This window comes from Panthera onca, chromosome F2 (assembly GCF_046562875.1).
Source record: "Panthera onca isolate mPanOnc1 chromosome F2, mPanOnc1 haplotype 2, whole genome shotgun sequence".
NCBI lineage: Eukaryota > Metazoa > Chordata > Mammalia > Carnivora > Felidae > Panthera > Panthera onca.
In genome coordinates, this window is record NC_138356.1 from 26,207,251 (window position 1) to 26,226,138 (window position 18,888).

Genomic DNA, 18,888 nt, shown 5'->3' on the forward strand with positions numbered 1-18,888 from the left:
CACATACACACACACACGGAAAATGTGCACATTTCTAAGTAGGGTATTAATTTTTTACCTATTGTTATAGGTCAAATATATTATCAACGCTTCGGTGTTTTTTAAAGTCTCAGATCAGGTTTTCTCCAAATGTGCAAGGACCTTGCTGGCATATAGATACATTCTTAGGGATTCGGGTAGTCTCTTAATTTTTTTCAGTGTTAGGTTTTCACCGTTCTGATAACCTTTAAAAACTTAATATAGCATATTCTGGATCATCTGGAGGATCCCAAACTGCCATTTGATTTGTGCTTACAAACAAATTGATGCCACATGGTATTTCTAAAGGGAAAAAAATGGCTTTAATATATAAACCATGCATTCACCCTCAAATGAAGGCCAAATGCTGTCATGATTTACTGTACAAAAGAAGTTTTCACAGCAGTTCCCAAAGGGCAAATCGGGGTGAACTGAATCATCACATAACACATGGTAATGTAGACCTCGCAGTCCTGCAACAGGGAAGCTGTAAAGTCGGTTCTTTGTGCCAAGACCCCTGGCTTCCACTTCCATGACATATTTGGACCATGCATCAGGGGTACAGGGAATCCGGAGATGGTCACCAGCAGCAGAATCCTGTAGGACATGTTTCTCGGAAGGCTTTAGTGGAACACATTTTCGTGCGGTGGGGGCATAAAGAGAAGCTCACCTGTCAGCCTAGTACAGGATTATAGAATAGCAAATTTGGGCAGAAATAACTAAAATGAAAGAAACATCCTTGACAGAAGCTTTGTCATGCAAATTAGGTCTATTTAAAAATTCAATGTGTGGCAATTATAGATTAAAAGACTGAGAACTTTCCGGAAGCATGTTGTATCCCATGCTATGATGCTCAGTAAAGTTTGAACACAGTTGTAAGACAGGCTGTAAACATTGATGAAACGTGGTCTCTACCCTTAGGGTGCTTACATTTTAAGGAAGGAGACAGTCTCCCAATGAATTAATTTCAGTATAATTGGGATGCTATGGAAGAAAGAGAAGAGCCCTTTTCTAACCTGATACAGAAGAAGGACGAAATAAGCAGGAACCAAAGCAGGCTCATGAAGACGTGCATCAGAAGTAGACGCACAGAATTTGAGAGGTAAAAAGAAGAGTATCAGACACAAAGTCCATAACAGAGGCACTGTCCTAAGGAGCAAGCTTTGGCTCTTCTGCTAAACACCAACACAACACACACTGTGCAGGAATAACATTTCGAGTCACTATAGTTTCTTGGCACATTGTACGTAATTCAGAGTCTGAGGGTCAGACTTCTCAACTCATCCTGCTGTTCTTCTAATAAAGTCACAAAGCATAAGTATACCAATAACACATTTTATACAGTAGTGACAAATAATCCAAGCCTCTTAGAGTATTTCTAGTTATCTCAAAAGGCAGTGCAAAAATCTTAAACACAATTTTCACTCTTTTCAAAATTAAAAAAAAAAAGAAACGATATTTGTATGGGAAAATTATTTTTAATTTAAGGTACACCTTATTATGTCTGTAAAAGTGGAGAAGATGTGGTGCCTTCTAGAGTTAGCTAAAGAATCAGAACAATTCAGATTGAAATTGTGCTAAACTTATCAGAGTTTTGTGGCTTGGTTAGCTGTTGGAATAGCCCGGATTGCCAGGCATATCTCCAAGAACCACATTTTAGTTTTTCATTCTCATTCCGGAGTAACTTATAAATAGTGAGAGCTAAAAAAGTCTTCTGCCTCTGCTGCTTTAAAGTCAGTGCCACAAATCAGCCTGGAAAGCCAAAATCCAATCGGTCCAAAGAGCCCCTCGTAGTTCGGATGCTTACAACTTTCAGCTGTAAGCCTGCAGATCACAGAAGCAAGTTGCAGCACAAAACTGAAAAGGTTGCAAGCTTCAAAGCGAATTCTAAGTAATGGGATCTTGAGCTGAAAGTACTCTAGAAATCTGATGAAGTTCAATAGCTAAGTGCCTGACATCAGTTTCAATAAATTGGAAACTGTGAACTTATTTACAATAGTAACTATTCTCCCCAGCCCCACCCAAACTCCTGGGATTCTATTGTAATTTAGACACAGAGAATGGTGTAATAACAACGCAGAGAAGATAAATGTAGAACATAAAAAGATCAGTCCTAATTACAGTTTATATCGGCGTTGGGTAAGAATTTTGCCTTCTGGAAGGTTATCCAAACCAAATTCTGGACCCTTGGAGAATGTTCTGCTTTATTTATCGTTCTGCAATATTGCCTGCCTTTTTCCAGTGTTCTTTGTATTTAAGAAATATTTTGTACGTGTCCCTGTTTTGCAGCCTAGCTGCTGATTTCAGTGAAAAATGGATGGTGGGGCACTTATTCGTGTAAATATTTTTCTTTTTGTTTTTTGCATTCTTTAACAATAAAAACCTTATAACTTCATTCCCCCAGGTAATGATAGAAGCCAGGCAGAAATTATTTCAAAGAAAAAAAATGAGATTAATATTTCAGTTTTGCAAAACAGGAAGAACTTAGGTAGTATATAAAAGGGTCATGAATTCACAGGCAAGATTATCTGTAGTGTTTTATCTTCATAAATATAACTGAAAAAATGATTTAGAATTCAGTTGTAATTTGAAATAAACATGTAACTTATTGAAATAAATTGTTTAAAACAAAGTTAAACATTATCAATTAGATCTTTTTACTTTGTCTTTTAGTCATCTTATATCTTTCTTGAAATCTCATTGCGTAGGCATGTTTTATTAATGATCTATTAATAAGCATTCACTTAAAACATGACTGATTAAAAAGTAGACCTGATTTTAAGTAAGTGTTCTGAAAATGTTTCATTTATTGAATACATTGAGGTTTAAGTTCCCATTTATATAGCTGGAGGGTAAATTACAGCTACTCATGCTTGTTTTATCATTATAATGAAAGCATCACTCATATTTGCAACCCTAATTAAAATTCTTCTTTGACCCATATAAATTCAGCCTCTCCCTCAACTAGATTATTTTCAAATTTTTGTATAAACTTTACTATATATGGGTATGATAATGAATGTATCTATCTTTAATATAACATAATCAAGGTTAAGAGAAAGTAAAAATTAGGTTCAGACTTTTTAATACTGCAGGGTACATTTTTAGTACCCTACAAAGGGAATTAGTTCATACGACTCCCATTAACTTTAATGGAACCTGTATGGGCCAACTGTATGCTGAAATTCATAGGAAGTTAAACATCAGTAGAGTTCACTAGCTTCATTTTTTTTTTTCCTTTTTGGAACTCTAGTTTTGACTACTTTTATTTTCCAATGGTCTAGAGGGAAGACATATCAATAAAAATAAGTCACCTAAGTGCTTTCCAAGTAAGCCCCCATTTTTTATACATTTGCCTAGAAGTTAGAAATCCGCAAACAATGCCTAATAACATTTGAGACTCAACAAATAAATTCAACTAACTAAAGAACATAGTTTTTAATATGAACATAGTGTTCTTTAAACATGAATATTATAGCACTTGCTGTCCTCCAGTGTTTATTCATTTTTCACATTCCTATTTGTAATTACAATAGCAAAACCAAAGACTTTAGTCATTTTCAATATATAAAAATTTATTTTACATTTCTATCAACCTGTTAAGTGTTTATATTTGAAATGAAATTTATTTGGAATTCTATATGTTGGTCTTGTTAAAATATTGTGTACAGTCCTCAGGCACTCAAGAAACACATGGACAATTAAAAATTAAAACAGCATCACGAGGCCAAAGGAACCTATCTGTTGTTCACCAGTATCAGCAATATCTTTCCACAATTGTAAATTCAATCACCAGACTATGCAGTGAAGTTATGATCAGTTAACAAATCCATTCAACAGTATTCAGCATAATATTGAATTCACATTCATCACACAGAATACCAAAAGAGATAAATGAAGTTTCCTCTAATATCAACTCATCCAAGATGTTCATAGCACTGCTGAATTTGGAAACAACTAGGTATCTCTCAGTTTTCTCTTTTTCTCTATCAAAGAGATCAATCTAAATTTAGAATTTTGTAGAAATCTGTAGAAATTAAAATCACCATTTTAAAAATTAACTTAAAAACTTTAAAAGAACCTTCAGTGTGAATGTAAGAGAATCTTTCATTTTTACCTTCTTTGGGCATCTAAATAGCCCAAACTGGATTCATCACACAAAAAACTTGGTTTAATCAGGAATGACAAGTAGACACTAATTAGAGCATTGATAATTAACATCATAAATCACTTGATCTTGGATAAATGTTTCATTAAGAAAAAAGATTGGTCAATAAACTCTGTACATAAGTGAAGTTTCCTGTGGAAAAAAAAACATTAGTTGGTTATCATGTGAACATCTGAATCATGCATACCATCAATGAATATTAGTGCTGCAAGTAACATTAGCCATCTAGTCTATGCTATCATTTTCTATCTCATTTAAATAGGCTCTACACCCAACATAGGGCTTGAACTCACAACCTCAAGATCAAGAGTTGCATGTTCTACCCACTGAGCCAGCCAGGCACTCCCTATGCCACTATTTTAAAAGTAAAGAAATTGAGCCTCCAAGAAGTCAAGTGATTATCCTAAGGTCTTCCAGCTACTTAGATTAAAATCGAAATCTCTTGCATTCATTCACTGAGCAAGTTTTTATTGGGCACCTACACAACATTGGAAATGGGTTAAAGTGATAAACAAAACATACAAGATCCTTGCCATTTTGGATCTGACACTCCAAATGAAGGGATAAAGTAAAGAAGGAAAGAGGTAAAGCAAGGAGACAATTTCAGATAGGGAGCTTCCTCAAAAGGACTTGGTGTAATTTTTAACAACTAAGAATGCAGCTAATTGATAGTATTTCTCTTCTCAACTCTCGATATTTCCTTCCTCTTTTCGAAGTTAAAAATAAAGAGAGAGATTTATCAGTGATCTACCATACATCTCATTGGTCAGGTCCTCTCAAAAGACATACACATATTCACGAACCACATCCATATTTGCCACACTTCATCATACTCATGTTTGTCAGCTGTCAAAGATGGCCACTTTTATCAGAGTTTCTCGCTGTCTGACTTCTGCAGTTTTGGAGTGTTGAGTTTGTTCCTGTGTCACAGGAAAAGTTCAAAGACTAAAAACCTAAGACCATGTGCTCAAAATAATTTCAGGAAAGTGTACGGGTAAGGTTTCTCTTCCAGAGCAAAATGGTTGTCCCTCCATGGTTATTTTTCATTCCATGTGATTTTCTGCGTAGAGAACAAAAGAGAGTTTGAAAGATGAGGTGGGGTATGAATCTGGCTGCTTGTAATTCTATGAAATGATACTGACTGTCTTGTCTTCAATGTCAGACAGTAAAACTGCTTCCTCTAACTATCAAAAGAGATGCTCAATGCTTTTGTCTTTCATTTTTTCTTAATGCATAATTTATATATGGCCCATTTATTAATAACCATGAAGTGTTTTACCTGGAAATCTGCTCACAAAAGAACAGAATATACAGAATTAAAATGAACATTTCATAAGGTAGATATTATCTTTATATTAAAAAAAGTGCCCTAGTTAATTCTTTCTGAGATTGTTGAATAAAATCCAACAGAAATTATTCAATTATTAATATAACTATATTTATCACGTTAAACAAGAATTTCAACTATATCCTGGTTACTGATAAGTCCCAAGGGGAATAAAACATTTTTAATAATGACATATTCTACCTAGAAGAGAAAATATTTCAATAAAGCACCATTTATGTGCATTTCTTGAAGGCAGAGAAACTTTATTATTCATCTTGTATGTGTTTTCCTTGCCTAACCTAATAGCATTACATTGTAATGATGACAAAATCTACAACAGCTAATATTTATGAAAAAAATTAGTATTTGTGAGGCAACAGTCTTCTAATTCAGGTACTATTATCATGTCATGTTACTGATGAAGAGAGCTTAAATATTTTGCCCCATGTCACTCAGTTGATGAGAGGAAGAGCTGGGATTTGAATGGAAGCATCTGACCCCAGAACCCAGCTTCTTCACCAGTAACTACTATTTTCCACAACTTGCTCAGAGTAGACATTAAAAAATACATTTAAATTAAATTGAAATCCTGATAGATTAGTCTCCTTGATATAAACCATTAAAAAGACAAACTTGTGGGTAAATGTTGAGGGTAAAAAGTAAAACATTTAGTTCATTGAATATTCTATGCATTCCAAATATTCTAGGCCTTATGGAAGTCTAGAGCTGAGGAAGGGTTTTAGCAATCATTCCAATCCAGTCCCTTCCATTTTCAGATACGGAACTAATCCCTTCTGCGAGCAGAGAGGTGACTCAGGTTACCTAGAGGCATACAACTTGTTAATGGGAAAGCCAAATTTCCTAATTTCCAAGCAAAAAAAAAATTGAATTACATTTGTTTTTGTTTATTCGAAAGTGAATTAATTATACCTAAGCCATTGCTTTATATAATATGGCAGACTCTTAAAGTGTCCTCTATCATCCCTAATTCTTGATGTCCATGACCTTATGTGATCTCCTTTCCCTGAGTGTGGATGAGATCTGTGGTGTACTCTTAACCTCCAGAATATGGTAAAAGCAATGGAATGCATTAGTGACATGTATGTGGTTATTTGATTACTTCCATAAGGCCATAGTTCCCATTTTGCAGAAATGTCTCTTGCTCTTTCTGGCTTTGATGACACAAGCAGTCATGTTGGAATGTGGTGAGGTGCTGAGGGGAACCAATGGCCTGTAGGGACCTCCAGCTGAGAGCTAGCAAGAAAATGAGGACCTCAGTTCTACATCCACAAGACAATGAGTTATAGCAGTAACCTAAGTGAATTTGCAAATGGATCCTTCCCTAGTTGAACGTTCACATGAGAACTCAACCTTGACAATATCTCCATTGCAGTCTTTCAGAGGACACAGCTGAGCTGTCCTTAGACTCTCAATCACAGAAATTGTGAGATAATAAATATCTGTTGTTTCAAACTACCACTTTTAGGGTAATTTCTTATACAACAATAGAAAACTAGTACATGTAGTCTTCTTTGTTATGGCAAGAATCTGATGCTGAATTTAATTATTCTCAAACTAAATAAGTTTAGTTAGGTAAGGTTTAGTTACTTTTTATGTAATAGGAGAACCTCAATAAATATTTATTGAAGGAAGGAGTGATAAAACATCTTTAGTATAACATCAGTAAGGAAGAAGTGAGATCTGATCATGGCAATAATATTATAATTTTTTTAAAAAAATTATTACCTAAATCACCATTCATTCTTTATTTATATGTACATAGAAAATGAAGTCAAATAGGCTTAAGATTAGAAAGGAAGAAATGACTTAGCCTTTAGAAATTTGTTGTGACTTTTCTACATATGTGGTATCTGTAATGCTATCATAACTTTTTCTGTTACTTTAGGGTCAGTGCTATAAAGCATTCATCAGTGTGGCTGTTTAACAACCGTTCCATGTTTAAGTTCATTAAAAGAACCGCTTTTGACTGAATTCTTCATTTTAAAACTCTACATCACACTTGAATGGGCATTTATTTTATTCCTACGTTATTCAGACATTCTATAATGCCTAGTAAAAAGTCTTCAAAAACCAACTAGCTATGAAAAACAGATATGTGGATTTGAGTGTTCAATGAAAATGCTAGCCTGTTGTTTTTAATGTGACTATCCATAAAGTTAAGATACACTGGAGCTATTTCTATAGCGGTAACCAGTCAATTTGTCATTGACTGTAACATTACTAGGATTATAGGCAAATGAAGTTAAATTACAGTAGCTATTAAAACAATCTCAAATTTAAAACATAGGGATTTTATTTTGTACCCTTAAAAGGAACTTACAAAATTGGTTTCTGGGCATATAACATTTCCTGTGTACTGAAAAAAATTTTACCTATATTAAAAAAAAAAATTAAATCATCCAGTTTGCTTCATTTTACAGGTGAAATATTAAAGTGCAGGGAGAGACCAATTCAAGGACAAGAAAACGGTCAGTGACAGAATAGCTTCGTCAATCTATTCTCCTGAATTTTACTAATAAAGAAAGACTTGTAATTTCTTGTGCATTTATCAAACCTTTACAATGGAGAGTGACAAAGGCAGAACATACAAGTCATGTGTTCTTGTCTTATCTTAAAATACAAGGACCAAGGGGCGCCTGGGTGGCTCAGTCAGTTAAGCGGCTGATTTCGGCTCAGGTCATGATCTCGCGGACCGTCAGTTGGATCCCGGCGTTAGATCCCCGCGTGGGGCTCTGTGCTGACAGCTCAGAGCCTGGAGCCTGTTTCAGATTCTGTGTCTCCCTCTCTCTGACCCTCCCCCGTTCATGCTTTGTCTCTCTCTGTCTCAAAAATAAACGTTAAAAAAAATTTTTTTTTTTAAAATACAAGGACCGAAGCATGAGAAATCTTAGTTTCGATATATAGATTTATGCATTCTGATACACCACAGATACCAAGTAAAGGTTAATAAAAGGAAATTGGAAGAAGTCATTTCCCAAAAGAAAGGGATGAATCTTAAGAAATCATGGTTGTGGAGGAGTAGGTATACAGCATGTTAATACATCAAATAATTTTTGAAAATGAATTTATTAATAAACAGCTAGTGGGATTCATTGTGTTTGCTGAACTTGAATCATTACTTTTTGTACTTTTGAAAGAAACTAGATAGTTATCATTCACGATTGTAACCACAAATAATGAAGGCCAGAATATTAAAAATAATGAAATTTGAAAAAAAACATAAATTCAAAAATTTTAAATAAACTGTAGATTATTGATAACACATGAAAGAGTTCTGAATTTATTTCTGGAGATTATAAAGTATGTAACAGTTTAACAATTTACCATCTCTATAGATGTTATGTGTACTATATTAGGTGAAAAAGTAGAACTATGAGAACTTGAAATAATTTTAGAAAGTCTAAAATAACCAAACGCTGTCCAACTCTAATGTTTATTCACATTTAAAATTGAAAATCTAGATTTTAGGATTGCTTTTTGTTTATTCCAGAATGCAATGTTGTATTTTTCTTATTCTTCTTAGACAAAGGGGTAAAAGTGTATAGAAGAGGGAACGTATTTTTACATACATCTTAAAATAACGATTGGGATACGAAAGCAATTGGAAAAACTGAAAACGATATTTTACAAACAGTATTCTAAAAGAAGACCTCCTGAAACAACCTGTTCCACAGGTAACGCTGGGGCATCAGTTTAAATAAGAAAGCTTTTACCAACTTTTACTGGCTGCGGTGTATGAACTTTGGAGCTCTTTAGAACTGCATGGTTTTCATACTCGGTATGCCTGCATGCATATATGTGTATAGATAATTGCTATGCCTTGTACCAAGGATATGAACTGTGTAAAATTACTGTAGGAAGTTGTAAATGATGTATGAAATGAGAAATCTTTGCCCACTGGCAGTACATAGATAGAACAGAGATAGTGACGTACAATCTCTTCTCTGTCATTTGTCATAGTATTCATCTTATAAAAGGCAGAACATATCAATAAACCTGAGTGTGGAACATGCATACTAAACAATACATATTATTTCTCCTTTTTTAGGTCTCTTGTCTTCTTAAAAACCAGTTTACAAAAACCTTTCTGCCCAAGGCAAATGTAAAAAACTTCTCTGTTAATGATTTCAATGACCGATCCCAAAACATTAAATGCAGCGATTATAAATAGCACGGTGTGTGACTTTATACTGATACTCAATATTGCTGATTTTAGACTTGCCACTCAAGGTAAGTCTTTTTTGTGAGGATATATATAGAGGTTTTATCTACAAGGTCTAAAATGCAACCATTTAGAAAATCGGAGGGTAGCATTGACAGTTTCATCGCCCCGATGTGTGAAAGATTTCAGATTTCACCCCATCACTGACCGGCAGGAATAAATGGAACAGCACCTTTCTCCCGAATTACTTTTAATGTAAAATTCTTGTGACTGACCCCTCAATCCCACTGGCCAATCCCCAAATCAAATAATTGATCAAACAATTGTGGTAATTAAACTGCGTTATATTCAATACCATCTCATCACAAAACGCAATGTTTTCTACCAGGAAATCAAACCTGAGAGCAGCAATAGAAACAAAACAGAAAAATAAACTCTTTGCAAGTTGGCATATATTTTAGATTATAGAATTTAAGTTTAGAAATGAACACAGAACAGGTGAAGCAAAGCTGTACCTACCTACACAAATAAAGCCAATATGATCAAGTAAGTTTATGCAAGAATGGAAAGTATAAGCCAAAGTATCTTTTTGGTCTTCAAGAAGCTAACAGTCTAATAACGTAGAGCTCAAAATATAAGAGGTGCCGTTTTTCAATGACATCTGACCTTTATTTTTTATGTACACAGAAGGAAATTTTAACATTCATGAAATTGCATCTTGCCCAATTTTGAATGCTTTCCTTCATGTGCCAGTTATGGTTTTGTTACAATAATAATGACATAATCAAATTTTAACAATAAAGAATATGCTCTGGCATTTGACATTTTTTACAGGATGCTCCTGAAAATTCTTTCTAAAAATTGTAAAACAAATCTTTCCTTACCAGTTGAGTTCATGTCTTCTTGGAATCACAATCGATTTTTCTTTTGCTTGTTGGAAGTGAAATATCTGATTTTATTTCCCATCAGTAGACCACACGATGAATGAATTTTGTTTTGCATATGAGGCACATAAAAATGATGGTATCGTTTTGTTGCTGTGAATAAAGTCAACAAAAGAGCATAAGACAAAACAATATCTGCATTTGGTTTATTTTCTAAGTAGAATGTAAATGCTGTCTTATTACAATGAACACATAAACAGCAGAAATTAATTTAAAATTTTCAATGAAAGAAGCTTTCAAATGTTGGCTCAACATTTAGATTGTATTTAGGAGCATACGTTTTCACCACCACCTTTAAGATTAATATACAGAGACTTTTTTTGTTTGTTTCTTGTTCTTTTTGTCTTCCTTCCCTTGCACTTGCCCCATTTTGTTTTGTGCTGCTTTCATCACTGAAGTGCTATTACCCACTCAGCTCCTTGTCCAAGATGGAGCTCTTGTTACTCTTCCTAGCTGAGAGAAATTTTCTCAGTTCCTCTATTCTCCTTCTTTCTAAGAATTGGTATATACTGAAACTGTGGAACCAGGATTTTAGCAACTGACCGCTTTGCAATTCCTCTCCCATGGTATTTTCATTTTTTCATTGTTTACGTGATCAAAAACACAAAAGCTGGGAAAATTCTGAGAGTACCAGCTGGATGGACAATTAAGGAAACACTTGCTCAAGTCCGTAAGTCTGATAATTATCCCCGCCATCCATACAGAGATGTTGTCAAATACAGTCAGCAACAACATATTTTGTTTCCCATGAAAAATAAAACATCTCCGTTCCACCCACTCACCCCCCACCCCTCCATTGCCATCACAACAACACTGGGATTAATTTATATCAGTGAAATAAGAAAAAGTCTGTGAGGCAAGGAAAATAGGGCTCACTTCTGATATTGATCAGATCCTCTGAGTTAAAACAATCAGTAAAATCTCTCTAGTATGATTATATTTGCTCTTATATTTGCTCTTAATTATTAAAAAATGATTGTAGGAATCATATCAACAGATTATACATTTGTATTTCTCTTTGTGTGTATATAAAAGCGTGTCAGAATTTGCATAGGACTGGGGCGCCTGGGTGGCTCAGTCGGCTAAGCGTCCGACTTCAGCTCAGGTCACGATCTCACAGTTCATGGGTTCGAGCCCCGCGTCAGGCTCTGTGCTGACAGCTCAGAGCCTGGAGCCTGTTTCAGATTCTGTGTCTCCCTCTCTCTCTGACCCTCCCCCGTTCATGCTCTATCTCTCTCTGTCTCAAAAATAAATAAACGTTAAAAAAAAAAATTAAAAAAAAAAAAAAGAATTTGCATAGGACTTTATGTAATTCATAACACATCCACATGGATCTCTGGATCAGAGATCTCCCCAATTAGGAAATATTTGTGTGGAATTTGGTTGACTCCATCCATTGAAATATTTAGACCTACTCAGTGGGAATGCTAAGTAGAAGTCAAAATGCGCCATGATTTTCCTTTAGCCCAAAATTCCATCAACAATTGTCTCTTAGTGAAAATTTTGCAGGTTACCTTTGGTTAATCGGAGGGACAGAAAACATCTGTCAAGTCCTTTTGTTGGTTCAAAGCATATTTCTGCTCTCCCCCGCCTACCTCCCATTTTCTTCTGGTAGCTGTACTTCCTGCTAATCATTTTCCCAAATACCTCTCTAGAGATATTTACTCAGCTGATTTCCAAAATTGATACCAGAGTTAATTTGCATCAAAAAAAGCTACATTTGTTGGAGCGCCTGGGTGGCTCAGCTTGTTGAGCATCTATCTGACTTTGACTCAGGTCATGATCTCATGGTTCTGGGTTTGAGCCCCACATTGGGCTCTGTGCTGACAGCTGGGAGCCAGGAGCCTGCTTCAGATTCTGTGTCTCCCTTTCTCTCTCTGCCCTTCCCCGACTTGTGCTCTGTCTCTCTCTCTCCCCCAAAAATAAATAAACATTAAAAAAAAAACCTACATTTTTTAAGGCATAAATAAAGTAGATGGCTTATGACTATAAATCGAGTTTACCCCACACTTCTATGAGTTATTTATTTATTTATTTATTTGAGAGAGAGAGAGTATGCACGTATGCACACACTTGGGGAGGAGGCAGAGGAAGAGAGAGAGAGAATCTTAAGCAGGCTCCAAGCTCAGTGTAGATGCGAACTACAGGGCTTTATCCCAGGACCCTGGGATCATGACCTGAGCAGAAATCAAGAGTCAGATGCTCAATTGACTGAGCCATTCAGCCTCCATTAGCACTTCCTTTTCAAGGACAATTTTATGTTGAGGAATTGTGCTTTTGTTAAATTTAGTTATATGTGATTTCTAAAATTGGGAAAGCATAGTCTTTAGTTTTTTTTATGATGTATTGATTCATAAAAATTCACATTTTTTGTAAACACTATTGCTTTTGCCAGAATATAATCAGAAATTGCATGATAAATTATTTTGTGATTCGCACACTTTTGACTAATCTTCATAGTAAAAGGTAATTCAACTGTATTCATGGACCACTTAATTTAACCAATTTTATTAAAAGTATGAAACCAATTATTTCTATCTATTGAGAATGATGTTACCTTGGTTTTTAAAACAATGGTCACATCTGCCATAAAGACATTATAAAAATTTTTCTATGCTTGATATATACTGGTATCATGTAACTATACACAGTGAATTGTGAAATAATGAAATATGAAATAGGTATTTAGGCTATTAGAAAAAGAATGTTTTTTTCTTTCTGCCCACTCAATGGCAAGTAACCTAAGCCTTTTGAAATAAAGATACATAGCACTCCTTTATGACAGCTGACTTTGTTTTCTTTCCAGATGAATTTCTCTAAACAATTATCAACATTTTTATAACATTTTTTCTTTTTATTTTTTAAGAGGGTTCTGAAAAATGTCTTGGTGCCTATTAGTGGTTAGTTGTATAATTCTTTTGAAATATAAACTGCCTTCATTTTGTACCCATTCTGGAAAGCTGAGCTTATATTTTGCAACAACATAAGCATCTATTTTATTTGGATACTATACCAAAACCAGGCAAAACTGAATTTAAGTGACAAAATATTATCTTTCAGGAATTTAAAATATTCTTTGCCTTATATGCTAAGTTCTGGTAGCTTTAATTTTTATAATACTGTACTAGGAAAAGTAAGCTTAACACAAGAGGAGGGAAATTTAATGAGTAGCTTAAAGAAAATCACCATTGAAGCATAATTCTCACTTAAACACGGAATAAAATGAAATTTCATTGCAATTAGAATGAAAACTCTACCACCTACCTAAAATATGTTTGCTGTTTTGGAAAATACGTAAAATGCAAATTTGGTATCATGAAATCTTGGGTAGTCAATGATTCATGTGTATGTAAAATTGAGTAACTTAATGGCATGCAATACGTTATTTGCAAGCATCCTAGAAAAACAAGCTATTTCAAGTTCCATTCTGCAACAGGGTGTATATCTATCTCATTTGAGTACTGTAGCAAGTATATTCACACCAAATGCAAAGCTGATTTAAGTCTCAAATTCTAACTCAAAATTTTGCTTTAATTTTGAAGACTATCTACATGTAGACTGTACTTTCTAGCCAACATTAAGCTTCAAAGCTAAATCATGCCTTACTAACCTCAATAAGTTTACTAGTGTAGTACAGTGCAGTATAGTATGATATATCCATTTTAAGGTCCATACTTAATTTTTTAATATTTTATTATAATACATTTGCTTTTACTCAGTCTTTGTTTTGCTTCTTTTCCTTTTGAATTTTTTTCATTAATTTTCAATTTATCCATTCTTTTCAACCCTTAACAAATTAGTGTCTTTCCCTAATTATCTTCTCAATCTGTTGTATTTTATTTTTTTCTCCATCTATTTTATTTCTCATTTTAACATCAAATTTTCAGTCTGCAGCATAATGTTTTATCTTTGGAATGATACAGGGATTCAGATTCAACCAATTGTTCATTCAACACAAATTTCTTGAGCATTCCGTTAGGTTTTTTTGCCCCTTCAGATCCAATTTCCATCCTGAATTCATAGTCTTTTCTATACATGAACTTGTGGATCTTATTCATAAGTTAATAATATAACCCATGTTGTAAATGTAAAGAAGCAAAGACCCAAAAGGTTTAATAAACTTTCTCAGATACTCAGCTAATATAGAGTTTAGTCAAAAATTGAATCATGGTATCCTAAAGTCTAGTACTCTTTTTCCTGTGATTTATTTTTCTCTTCCACCCTCCTAAATATCTTTCCATTGGTAACATCCATCAGTGATTATTTACTGAGAACCCATAGTGCATTGTAATGTATTGAAACTGTATCAGGCTAAATTCATAGATATACAAGAACAATAGACATGCACCTGACTACTAATCACTTTGTTCAAGAATCTCCAACTATGAACACTATTAAGGGGTCACATTTTTCGATGTTAGTATCAACGCTGAATGTAAGAACTGTCTCTTTACGGGTCTTTGAAAGCATCAGAATTAGAATTCCTCTTTCTTATCCTTGTTGACATATTAAATAAATAGATGAACCAATGGATAGACAGACAAAACAAGACAAAACAACAGACTATGGGATAAGATACACCTGACCTAGATCCAGATGCTAACCATGGAGAGAGCTCCAAAACTCACTGAGTCACTCATTGGCAACACTAGCAGGTGGAAATTAATGAAAGAATGTAGATTCTGGAGTACAGTGCAGCTATAGAGATCACCTGGAAAGTTGTCCACATACAGCAAAACTGTAAGTTGTAAGGGAGATGGGAAACAAGAGTACTGGTAAAAATTGGATAGGAATCCAGAATGCGATGTACTCTTCAGGTTTGTTTTGAGGAGTAAATAAAATAACATATGTAAAATTTGCAACCTAGTGCTTGGTACAAAGTGTAGGCATGGTATAACAAATGACATGAAGAAAGCTACCAATAATCATAACTCTAACAAGATGACTCAAGATGTGGGCTGCATCTAAAATATAGGGCAGCGGATAGCAGAGATGTTAACTGGGATAAGGCAAAAATGGAGAATCAAGGGATGAACTGATATGGCCCAAATATAAACACTTACCCTACAAACACAAGGCCCCCACACAAAATTGCAACAGAGAAAAGCAGTGTTTGTTAACACTTCCACGGGCTTCTCTCTACAGATGCTCTGAATCCCTTAGGCTATCTGAAGTTCTAAATTTATGATACAGATTAGATCTATTTTTCCCACATCTGACCCGTGACACAGAATTAATGGTTCCTTTCTCATCAACACCCATATTTTGAAATCTCAGGTGTTAGAAAATCTGACAAGTCATTATTGGTCATGAGATAGGAAGGACTTTCAGGTTTAATGTCTTCTCCTGCAGGCGTTTGTTAATCTAAGGAACCTTTAACTGGTTAAATATTTTAATGTTTGGGGTAACTATTCCCATGTTGTAGAACATTCGTCTGTAACCATTAGCAACACAGAGACAGTAAATTTTAGTGTGTTTGTGGAAGGATCTTGCTTTTTAGAGCCGGATGAGGGAAAAGGAGAAGATGCAGGCGTTTGGGGGATTATGTTTCCAATCAATCCCTTTGCAGGGATTATTATTCTTTCTGGATCTGTGCCAGAAAATTCAGTTGTGTTCAAATACATTATTAAGTTATTCATAAGTATTGGTTATTCAATTTTTCTAAATTGACTTACACATTTAATATAATTCTTAATCTTAATTTTTTTAATCTTTATTTACTTTTGAGAGTGAGAGAGAGACAGACAGACAGAGTGCAAACGAGGGAGGAACAGAGGAGACACAGAATCCGAAGAAGCTCCAGGCTCTGAGCTGTCAGCACAGAGGCTGACATGGGGCCCAAACTCACAAACCGTGAGTTCATGACCTGAGCTGAAGCCGATGCTGAACCGACTGAGCCACCCAGGTGCCCCTATAAATTTTAATCTTAAATTACCACAAGTTTTTGAATTTTTTTCCATGGAGCATGACAGAAATTGGGAGTGAAATTAATTTAGAAAAGGAAATATTTTCAGATGTATGAAAAAGGGAGTAATGAGTGTGTACAAACATATAAACTATTACAGTTCATCAAGATTAAAGCAAGGTTAATTAAAACAGTGTGTATATTAGACAATGCACAAACTTCTAGACAAAATTTTCGTGAGATTTTTGTTCATAAATAAGATTTTACGTTGCTGAAGTCTTCATATATAAACGTGTGTGTATAATTTACTTTTTCATTTTAAATCATTAGAAAGTGCTGGCAAGAATCATTTTAATGTTATATAGTCCATGATTTATTTCACCATTTCTTTATTATTGGACATTGAGACAATCTTCAAATTTCCACTGTTTAAATAATAATGCTCTCTATAATAGCAAAAGTTCAGAAACAATTTATAAGTTTAAGGGCATGAATGGTTAAGATAGAACACATCTAGGCTATAAAAATTAATAAAAAGTCTGTAGTACAATGGAAATATGCTATGGTACAATGTCTACACATCAAATTACAATTCAGTTTAGCTTGTCTAAGAACCTTCTCCTGGTACATCACATTGTACCAGTATTAACTGTTCCTATGACTTCTATCTAAGGGCTAGGGATTGCAAGTTTGTCCCGTTCTGTACCCCCAGTTCTACAGTGCCTCTATTTCAGGCACCCTGTGGGCACCCAGGGTATGTTGATGATATGACTGACTGAGTAAATCTGCTAATGGAAAGACTAAATACGATTAACAAAGCTTTGGTCATGTTCTTCTTTTTTCTTCCAGCTAGTTGTTTTTCTTTCTCTTGTTAACATGTAGGCACATTTCAGTCTTGGGCTTTGGGTCTAGGAACAAATGATTTTCAATAGATTTGGAAAATATCCCACCTTATTTCCATCCTGAGGTACTACATTTAAGGAGCAATGGTTCAGTGTGGAGATGTCAGCACTACAGATTTATTTGCTTCCTTTTGCCTTGGCAGACAGAGTATCAGAGAGAAGGTCAAGAATCAACATTTCCATCAGATGATACCTGTGGTAACAGATGGCAGTCAGTCATGCTTTAAACATTAATATCAAATCAGAATGGAAAATAATGCCTAATATTGCTCAGAGAATTTGCTAAAGACAGGGTATAAACTATGAAAACTGGGTTTAATTTCATCAACAATAACCTAGTATAAGATCGTTTTTTGGGTTTTTGTTGTTGTCGTTGTTTTTATCTTTAGCAATTAGGAAGTCCTAAGTAATAATATATGAGGTGAAGTTAGATGGGAAGGCTAAATTCATTTTTTATCTGATTCATTTTATTCATGAAGGAAATATGGTGGAATACTTAGGAGTGCTCATTCTCTGTCGGTTTCATTCAGCAGGGTGGCCATACTGTGCCCATACAGCTATACTTTTGCTACCTAAATCGTCCTAAACATCCTGGCGTATCTGAACTGTGCATAGAGGCCAGCCAAGCATCTATACTTGGCTTGTAATTGTCAACAGAGGGGAGCATAGTGGTCACACACGAGGGCACAAGTCACCCAAGTCAAAGGACAAGGAAGAGATGGGATATTTGTTATTCCTGTCAAAGTTAAAAGGAAAGATTTTTGCCTTTTTTCCCCCTAAAATTATGTATGGCACTGCCTAGCAGACTTTGAAAGAAAGCAGGAAACTTCTAAAAAAATGGTTCTTTTCAAACTTATCATAAAGACGACTTCTTCTGTGGAAGAGCTTTTTCTATTTATAAATGATTTCACTGTTTATATGACTGTGTTATATGAGTCTTATGTGTCAGTTTATGCATGCATGTAATTGTTCCTATAGAGAAATAGTATCTTTACTTAAGGGTGAGAGAGGAAAACGCGATTTCTCTTCCCACAAACAAAGCAAGGAGAGCTGGAATAAAAGAGGACTCGTTTTGTTTTCTCATTCATGAACCCACACATGTACACACACACATGCACGTATACACACAATACAGGCAGATGCAGGGCCTTCACAGTCTTGAAGAAAGCATGACATTCTCAGTAGTCTGTGACATAAATTAAATGCCTGACTTTACACTCTCAAACTAGTTTCATGGAAATACTATTTCCCCTACCACTCTTCCATCATAATTTTGGCCAATAAATATCCCATTGGACTGTAAGTTTCTTAAACACAAAGAGAGTATCTCATTCACCATAGTGGCCACAGCACAATTCAGAAATGTGAATCCCATGCCAACTATGAAAAGCAAATTCTACTTAATTTTATATTTTGTTTATAGACTATTTCTACCACATAT

At 34.8% G+C, this 18,888-nt stretch overlaps 1 long non-coding RNA gene across 2 annotated transcripts in view; it reads right to left on the minus strand.

The window, feature by feature from the left end:
- Positions 1 to 201: 201 nt before the first annotated feature.
- LOC132664206 (uncharacterized) overlaps positions 202 to 18,888 on the minus strand; it is a 43,149-nt gene continuing 24,462 nt past the window's right edge. The window contains exons 3-4 of one of the 2 annotated variants that reach the window (XR_014136557.1): positions 10,581 to 10,733; positions 202 to 5,246 (exon numbers count right to left, since the gene is read on the minus strand). This is a non-coding gene — a long non-coding RNA (uncharacterized LOC132664206). The remainder of the gene's footprint in view (positions 5,247 to 10,580; positions 10,734 to 18,888) is intronic. The other variant, XR_014136558.1, reaches the window with a different exon arrangement.